The 9715-nt window shown below is 42.7% G+C and overlaps 2 long non-coding RNA genes across 2 annotated transcripts; both read left to right on the forward strand.

The window, feature by feature from the left end:
• The first annotated feature begins 5094 nt into the window (after nucleotides 1–5094).
• lncRNA:CR46209 (long non-coding RNA:CR46209) lies at nucleotides 5095–5611 on the forward strand. The gene is made up of 2 exons (NR_133090.1): nucleotides 5095–5185; nucleotides 5245–5611. It is a non-coding gene; the product is annotated as a long non-coding RNA:CR46209 (long non-coding RNA).
• A 1439-nt stretch (nucleotides 5612–7050) lies between these two features.
• On the forward strand, nucleotides 7051–7779 carry lncRNA:CR44189 (long non-coding RNA:CR44189). Its single transcript, NR_073804.1, has 2 exons — nucleotides 7051–7313; nucleotides 7374–7779. It is a non-coding gene; the product is annotated as a long non-coding RNA:CR44189 (long non-coding RNA).
• The last annotated feature ends 1936 nt before the right edge of the window (nucleotides 7780–9715 follow it).

Consider the following 9715-nt stretch of genomic DNA (forward strand, 5'->3'; position numbering starts at 1 on the left):
AATATAAAAAATTTGGTGGCACGTGAGGCAGCATTTCAATTTTTTAGCCTGCTGGAAAAGTTTTCTGCAACGGCAATGGGAAAACCCCCCCGCCCAATACCATAAAACACCAGCAACCGGTGAGCGGAAAAAGCGGAAAAGTGGAAATGCGGGGAAAACACGAGTGAGTGAGAGTGGGGCGACATTTCGGTCGTCAGTCAGCGAGAGTGGCGTCCGCTGGGTGCCATTTGGTATGCCATCGGCCATGCCCCATCCTGGATGCCAGCCTCCCGCCCCCTGCGTCCTGCCCCATGATGCCCATGTTGCCCATGTTCCCCAGTTGCTTACCGTTCTCCGCTCCCTGCGGCTACCTGATGTCTGAACTTTTCGTTGGATGAGCTGGCGTGGGTTGATGAGTAGTTGCCAGTGCTGACAGGTTTTGATTGGCTAAACAGCTAAACAATTTGGGTCAAAAAACATTCTAACTATATACAAGTTTAAAATCTTAATAAGGTAAATAGTCCAGTCCCGTATATAAAGTGGGCAAATCATTCCAAATTATAGATTACAGATCTGTCAAGGCTCACGAATAGATGTATTATTTTATAACTTATATCACTAAGATCTGACCTGATTATGTAATCTATGAATTAGAGCCATTTAACATCACTTATCACTAAAATCCCTTTTGTCGTTCCTTCATAAACTCGATAATTAAATTGCAAATTTTTTATTCACATTCGTGCAATTAATCGAATTTTTATACCTTCACTTTTTGGAGTATTTATCCAAAAAAAAAGCTATATTTGGCTGAACCCACGAGTAGGGAGTAGGCATCAGTTGTGGCAATGGGTTGGCCAACTGCATCCCAACTTTGCTAAAGTCGGGGGTCGCGGGGCCTCGAATGTCCTCGAAAAAATTGATTACTTTGTCGAGAACGCGACGTGGTCCAGTTTGGTTCAGTGCGGTCGGGTTGGCCAACTGGGATGTTCAAGCTGTTGATTATGGCCACGGGGCATTAGCTGAAAAATAAATATTTACCTTTGAAATTATGAGGCAAAGTTTGCCAGCTTCTGGTACGAATCCTATGATTGTTGCATCAGCTCGGCTCGCTTCAAAAAGTTTTTTTTTCGATTGCAAAACTAATTAAAAAGTTGATGAAGTTCGTCGCTTGGAATTACTTTTAAAGATTTAATTCGAGAGGAATAAAAGGGTTTTTTGAAGAAGTTAGAGTTAATTTCTTCTGCGGTTGTCACGGGCAATAAATAGAGGAAAGGAATTAAGATGCGAATGCGATGTAAATGATGTAAACTATAAGTTGTATATTTTCACTAATATTCTTAATGAACTAAGTTAATTCTACTTCACATTATCAGTCATTTTCTATTCTCTGTCCATTAAGTTTAAGTCGTTCGTTTAGTTGCATATTATGTGCAACAATCGTAACAAAAGTCAACATTTTCCCATGTTGCCTAAAACTTTTGGCCGTTTTTAAGTGATTTTAAATTCCAGTACCCCCTAGGGTTAAAGAATGGCCATAGACAGTTCTTAAGTTTTTTAAGCTGAGAGCAGCGCGCTGCTTAAGCCACTTTCTCCACTCGACCCTAACCGATTTTCCCGCCCGCTGAGAAAATGCCAAATGCAAAAATTGTTTTTCAATTTCTTTTCTTTTCTTTTTTTTATCCAATACGCGCAGCGGAACGAAGCAGCAGAACAGAACAGAGAACAACATTAGCATACAACTTTTCTTATTATTTTTTATGTGAAAAATTCTCCAAATTGCCGCCGTCGCTGCGAAATGGGAAAGGAGTTTCGGAAAAGCGGAGCGAGTGGGAGGCAGCACCGTCAGCAACAAAACTGCAAACGGCCAAGGAAGCGGAAACGGAAAGCATACAACGCCAGACAAACGCCAAAGGAAAATTTCGTTTGCTCGGTGGTGTAACGAAGGGCTCTATCTCAGTACTCATGCATACATATATATGTATCTTCAAGTATCTGTAGCTGTATCTGTATCTGTGGCTCTATCGCTGACTGTATCTGCAGATGTAGCCGCGTCGATGAGTCAAATCCAATGGTTGAAAAGTGAAAACCATCGCTAGTTGGCTCAAAATACATAATAATGACATGGAAGGAAATGATTTTCATTTGCCAGCCATCGCCTGATTGGAGTTACGGTTACCCAACTTTAGCTGCACTCAGAAAAAAAAGTGATGGTATAAAGATACTTTTTATAAACTATTTATTCCTTAAAATTCGATGTTATCATTTCATTCTTCCTGTTCGGTATGCAGTCTCTTTTGATATAAGAGACATTCGACCATCAACTTAAATCCCTGCTTTTTTTTTTGTGTAGCCTTCAACTCCAGCTACCGCTTCATTTGTCGCAAAGTTTTATTGAATTACTCGGGCGTGCCTCCAGTCGCAGACTGTCTATCTTTTCGAGTGGTTGGAGGATTTTCACGGAAGCGAGCTGTGTAGGAAGTTCGTCTTCCTTTTGATTATAACGCCTTTGAAAATTCATTAAAAACTTTTTCCACTTTTTGCCAACGTTGTCAATCGATTAGCCTCTCTGCCTTCCCTTTTCGAACGAAAAGGTCGACACCACCTGCATTCATTTATCATTTTGCACCGCCACTTTTCGTCGCTTGGCGCCTTTGACTTTGCCTTTGACTTTCTGCCAATTGTCATTATTCATCGCAAACTGTTTGCGAGCATCCACATCCACCTCCACTTCCACCTCCATTTCCCATTTCCACATGGCCAGTACTGTTGAGTACTGTGAGTTTCCCTTTAGCAAGTTGCAAGTTGGCCGAAAATTTCCCACATATGCCGGACGCCGTGTGATTAATTGTCGCAAGTATGGCAGGCTGCCTATGTACGAGAATCGAGTGAGTGAGTGAGTCGGTGGGTTCTATTGCTGGTTATTTGTGTTGACGCTAAATTCTGCAGTCAGGGCTCATAAAACACTGGCCGAACTTGCGATTGCGATTGGCGGGGGAATTGAACTTAAAGCGGCCGCCAGTGACAAGTTTCACTCATGTGATTTATAAACTTGGCTTAATCAAGCGCTGTCGCATTGGTGTTATTCGAATGGTTGTCTCTGTCAACGTCGATAAATTGGATTCTTGTGTGGCTGCTATTGGTCAGTAAGATAGCAACAAATCGTATGTTTTCAGTGGTTAATATTTTGTCAAAAATTGCTTAAATCTTGCCAAGCTTAGTTTGTTCTAGCACCCTTTAAGTGTAATTCTGGGTGATGTTTTCCCAACCAGCTCATCTCCATGAACAGATTCACCGCACAGATTTACCCCTTTGGCATCAGCTTGAAACAATTGCACAAAGCAGCGACAGTCGGGCCATTATATCGGCGAAATACGAACTCCCAGAGCCAAAAACACACACACACACACACGCGTATCTCCTCTTTGGGATGCAGCGAACGCTACATCAATTTGTCGAATAAGCAACTTAATCATTTGCCATTGTCAATGCAATGCGGCTGCCTTTTGGCCATTACCGATGCCGATGGCCGAAAGGATGAGGATCTCGGTCCAAAAGCCAGGATGTCGAATGGCTGGCTGACTGGATGGCCGGAACTGGAACCAAACTTGAGCCCGAAGGAGGATGACCGGCAGATGGGCAAACTCGAATAGAACAGAAACGTTGCCAAGGCTTCGAATAAAAATTATGCAGACTCGAAACAAGGACGAATGAGCAGTGGGTGGTTGGGTGGTGAGTGGCGCAGTGGTCGGTGCAATGGGTGGTGCAGCTCCATTCAACCGACAAATGTGGCCATGCCACTTGCTGCCAAAATCAGCACGGCCAAAAAGGAGCACAAGTTGGAGGGGCTTAACTACTCTACTTGACTTGGCTACGAATCTCATGCACCGTGCCCCGTGCTGCTGCCTCTGCCACAGCCTCTGGATTTTTGGCTTCAACTTCAGCTTCGGTTTTAGCTCTGGCTTTTGGCCGACTGCAGTTGCACAATTTGCCGGCTGGGGGTTCCGTTTTTGGGGCATCCACTTGCTGCTGCCATATTGCCACTTGCCACTTGGTTTTATGCAACAAATCATTGGCATAATTTAAGGCACCCTCTCTTTTGGGGCTCCACTGGGCCGTCGGCATGGGGCTAAGTGCCATGCATGGACGGGATGTTCGGTTTTCATTCCCCGGCCCCCTCCGTTGCCATTTCCCGTGCTCTGTATGATTATTGAATGCGGTCGGAGAATAATGAGGCTTCTCTACCATCTTCGATTGCTGGTCCAGTCCATAAATGTTGTGTCTGTACAGTCTCTGCCAGTCTGCCTGCCTGCCTGCCTGCCTGCCTGAGTATCAACCGGATTAAACATCCCATATTCTCTCTTTCAATTCTGGCAGGAGTTCCTACTGATGTTTGGCTTTTTAAATTGCGGAAATCCGTAGAGCTAACTTCAATAATTTTTCGCAATTTTCAAACTACCGTCTTTATTAGGATTTCGTATATTTAAAACAGAATCAGTAAAAAGGATATTGGGTGTGCAAAAGAGTTAAATCTGTTCTCCAAACATTACGAATCAATCATTAAGCTAAACTAGAAAACTAGAATCATACTTAAATAAATTTTAAATGAGAATTATGATTATATTTTTCACTATTTAAATTTATTTGACTATCATTGTGCAAACTTGTTCAACACCCCGGTAATCTGACTCGAAGTTTCCCGCTCGTTCCGGCAACTTGTTTATGGCAACTTGCCGGCCAGCCAGCAAAACTGAATGCAGATGGCCAAGAGGAGCAGCGGTGGCCAGGAAGCGGCAATAACAAACAATAATACTCGTAATGGTGCCGCTCGCAACGGCAATTTAATTAAATTTTTTGGCCCAGCTCTAGTTCTGGGGCACCAGAATACGTGCCCAATGAAACGGAGGAGCGAGGAGCCGCTATCCAGGCACACACATGGATGGGTATGGTATCTGTAGGAACATATATATTGTATGTATATATACCTGGAAATTCTGTGGCACGGCGACATATGCGGCGCATAAATTAAACACTCCTTGAAAGCCGCTGCGAACGAACTGGCTCACGTACTGGCCTTTCTAGGCGACTCTGCCACTCTGCCACCTGCCAGTTGCCTCTGGCTTTTGGCCATAAACGTGTAGGCACTGCTCATTAGTTTTTCTCGGCTGAAACTCCTTGAGACACATTCAACATTCAACACTCAACGGTGTGTGTATATATATATTTTACTTTATTGATTTAAATTCATTTTTCTTTTGCACCCAGCTACCCGACTGCGACAACATTATTCGCATTCGCATTACTCGTTCTCGCCCGGCTTGCAGTTGAGCAGTTAATCATTTCTGTCCCCCGTTCTCCATGTCCACGGAGCAACTTCACCATCGTATTTATACTGGTGTTGCATTTTTTTGGCTCACGTTCGATTCAATTTCCAAAAAGGTGTCTTCCACTTGGCGCTCCTCCAGCTGCTCCCCGACCCACGGCCATAAAGTTTGGAGCTCCGCACTTATTGGCCAAATTTACGGCCCATTGCGAGAATATAAAATGGAAACTGAGAATATTCGATGAATGGTTGAGAAATTTAAATTTTATGGATTAATGCTATTTAGTTTTGTCTGGATTATGCATCAATATGAGATGATTTCATCTGCAGCTTATTTTAGGTTTAAATTGATTATATTAAGTCTGTCTTAACATTTCAAACTTCCACAACGCACTGTTCTTCTTCATTATTTATATAATATTTTATTCCTCTCGTTTTTTGCAAAAACTGTTTCGGAGTTGGCTTTCTTGGTCTGGCTTTTCTGGCCTGCAGTGATGAAAAAGTTGGACGTCCTGCCTGGTCTGGCGGTCATGTTCCGAACGTGGCTGGTTTGTGTCCAATGAGGTGTGGCTTTTCGGTATTGGAATGGAATGGAAGGGGCTGAAATGGCAGAGGGGCTTCCGAGAGGAGTGTGGGCAGAAGTTTATCAATAAAATGCTGCGGTACACGAGTTATTTCTTTTGCATAGATGGATAAGCAGACAGATTGGCAAGGAGCACAGTTGGAAGTCAGTAGTCTCTATTGCTCGGTACGCTCGACTTCTCGGCTCTGAAAGCACATTTTGTGTGGGCAAAGATATATATCTGAACATATTTATGCTGAATGGTCACGGTGGAGAGTATGTGTAGCTCAATAAAAATATGTTTTGGGGTCATAGCATTGGGTAGTATGGCGTTTAACCTTTTGTAATCGTAAGGGGGAGAACTGAGATCCAATAAATCCATCAGTGGCGATAAAGCACACAGCTGTCATCCCATGTAATTCAATCCAATTCCGAGTGCGGAAAACAACACTCGAAGAAAAGATTCAGTTATCAGGGACTCCTTTGAAGGTGTGTGTGCATTCGGATAACTCAATTAACATCTTACTTCCACGAATTATGAGCGGATTTGCGAGCTCAAATAAATACGTATCTTGTATCTTGTATCTGGGATGTTTTGAAGAATTACTCGAGCTCAAATTTCAGACAGCGATGAAACACGAAACTTTGCCAGCCAGCGTTGTGAACAATTGATTGGAAAAGGATTCGGAGTATGGCCCGCTTCATTCGCCCGAAAATGAATTCCCATTGAAGCGTTAATCCATTTCAGGTCACCAAATTGTTCAAATTGTTGCATGCGCACATAATCGGATTTAAAGGGCCGGATGGGTTTATTTTTTTGGAGGTTCTACCCTTGGGCAATTGCCTGTGCTGCCGCAACTATTTAGTGACAATGACCTACTTGTTGTTCGCCGGCTCACAAAAACCATATCCTAAGCACTCACGGCTGAGCAAAATTGTGCATAAATTAAACAAAAAAATGGTGCACAACATAAACTATGAAGCCGTAAAAACGGGTGGCAAAAGGATATTGCCTTGTCAGTCCCTTCCCCCCTGCCCATGCCATCCAGTCCACTGTGATTTTCCTTTCAAAGGCAAAATTGATGACAATGCGGCTTTTCATCGCCTCGCCTCGGCAGCGTGGGTATGTGTGTGTGTTTGTGCCCAACAAAAGATAAAAAATTTCATTAAAACCATTATAAACTGATTTTGTTGCAGACAAAAAATGAGAGAGAGGAGAAATACGAAAGAGGGCTTACAAGTGAAAGAGCATTGGACGCCTATCGAAGGCTATACACTTAACCGGATAATGAGGGGGATCCTTTGAGGGAATCCTTGCTGAGTACTGCGCGACGGAATCCTGTTTGGAGGGTATTTCAAAAAGTGTGTTCAGAGCACCATTTAAATACGCACCAATTGAAGTGGGTTTTGTGTGTAAGAGCTCTGTTTATATTCCCAAACTCTATATATGTATGTATTTACCTAATTGCTAGCCATGCCAAACTAAATACTTTCTCTACTTCAATTTAGTCTTTCACAATCAGCAATTGAAGACTTCCCTTAATCAATTGGAATTGAATCTTATCTCACCACCGATCTCCTCCAGTTAAATTCATTCATGTCGTTAGATTTCGGTTGCGCCATTTTATTGAAGCTAAGCCGTTTCTAACCACCAATTAAGTTTGGTGCTCAATAAATATCTTGCCTGTTATCGAACTCCGCCCACATCTGATCGCCTTTCACCGATGCCAGAGTACTGCAAACAGCATATATCATCCCCTTTTTGGCGGGAGGACACATAGGTTTTCAATACGTACGGGCCTACAGTGCGTTTCGAAAGTGTACAGCTTACTATGTACGTAGATGTACGGTAAGTTATGTAAGATTTTCTATGTGATGCAAGCGAATAACAACTAGTAGTAATATATGGAAATACAAATTTAAGACAGAGAACTATAATGTAATAGAATATTATGAAGATGAATATATTTTAAGAAAGAATCTGTGCACATCCTTTCCTTACGATTGAGAACCGTACTGTGGAAAATCTATTGCCTTGCTCGAATTACATGCACGAGATTAAGGATGCGCCCACATACGGTAAGCAAATATTGTACGCTGTGTAAATATCCTGTCTCCATATCGTGGCTGCGCTTGCCGCTTTCCACTTTCCACTTTGCATTTTCCAGTCTTCCCCGACCCTCGGCAATATTAGGCTTTTGTGTGGCACACGGCGTCGTGCTGGGCTAGGTTTTTTCTCCCTGTGTACTGGTGTGTGTGTGATAACAAACCGAGGATTATTTCGCATTACTTTATTTTCAGGACCGCTGGCAAGTTTTGCGGTCTTTTGGCACAGGCTTCGTCCCTTATAATTTACACGCTGATTGCACGACGGGATTATGTATAATTTCTGTACGGCTTTTTGGTCCTGCCCGAAAATCCCAAATCCCAACCCTCCGCCTTTTTAGCACCTCTTGGTTTATCAGATATATATATTTTTTGTGTGATTTTTTGCCTTTGCCTCGGCACGTTTTCACCGGCTTATGAAATTAATTGTACGATGTGTGCATGGGGTAGATGCGGTGATGGATATGGTTATGGGCACATTTGATTATGTTTTGGCTAAATAATGAAATTATCTGGCAATAAAGCCTAATTCCTTCCCATGGCTCTTGGCAATTTTGAAGGCATTAAGCGCCCCAGACGCTCGTGGATAAAAACGGATGGTAATTCGCTGAAGGTTGAATAATTGAAAGCCAAGGTCTCAGATTCGGGCAGCTGCAATCGAAGGGAAAGTCGTTTGGGAAAGTACTTGACCCAACTGACCTAACACAGTAACCGCATTAGATCCCTCATAAGTGCGATAGACCACCATGTATGTAAGTGAAACCGAACTCAAAGCAGGCGCAAATATTGGAAAAGCTGCCATCTATCTATATATCTATGTAACTATCTATCTATCTATCTGCCCAACCTCAACGAGCAGTACATTAATTTCCAATGCCATTAACGAGGAGAAATTTATGGGAATGAGGAGAGGTTGAGGATATGGCTACACTTGAAATGCATCAACGGAGACAACTGAAACATAATACAAATAATTAAAAATAGCCCAGGGATAGACAATGGCGCAAATTGTCCGCCTGTCAAAGGTCCCAAGGAGGAAGGTCCAACCCCTGGTTGGTCTCCTCCGGGCGAAAAACAATTGTGTCAATAGGTTCACCCGCATTCGGAGACAGATAAACACAGAATGATAATGGTCATGAACAGCTGCCGGCAACTGTCAACTGACTCAAGCAAGCTGGAATTTTTTCAAAGCACGCTAGATGCATGGAATATAAGATACCCATTAATATTACACTCTTTCTATACCACTTTCTATGGCATTTTACGGTGCAATTTCAGATAGCTGTCGTCTATTATTATAATCATTATAACACCTGATTGAATTTAGTCATTGGAAAGGTATTGCTTATTATTGAAACTATATCTATTATTTCCAGAAATTGTGTTTATCCCTAGCAATTCGTCAGTACACGATAGCACAAGATATGGGCGGAACCGAATCCAACAGGCTGCTACCACTGAGACATGATCTATGAGACACACGCAGAGTTTCTGGAGGGGAAAGGATGGTATGACAGAGGAAACTGTAAGGCGACACCTACAGCCATCATTTGTTTACACAATATTGGATATTGGATAGGATAAGGCGAGCCCAGGGAAAGGAAATAGGCATTAGCTAGAAATTTGTTAGGCCAAACACGCACTCGAGAGCTCGAGAAAGGACAACAATGGATGCGAAAGAATAATCGAAGGCGGATGGAAAATTTATGCAGGCGACAAATTTAAAACGCATGTCCTGTGGGCAA

The sequence above is a fragment of the Drosophila melanogaster genome, chromosome 2L, assembly GCF_000001215.4.
Source record: "Drosophila melanogaster chromosome 2L".
NCBI classification, from domain to species: domain Eukaryota; kingdom Metazoa; phylum Arthropoda; class Insecta; order Diptera; family Drosophilidae; genus Drosophila; species Drosophila melanogaster.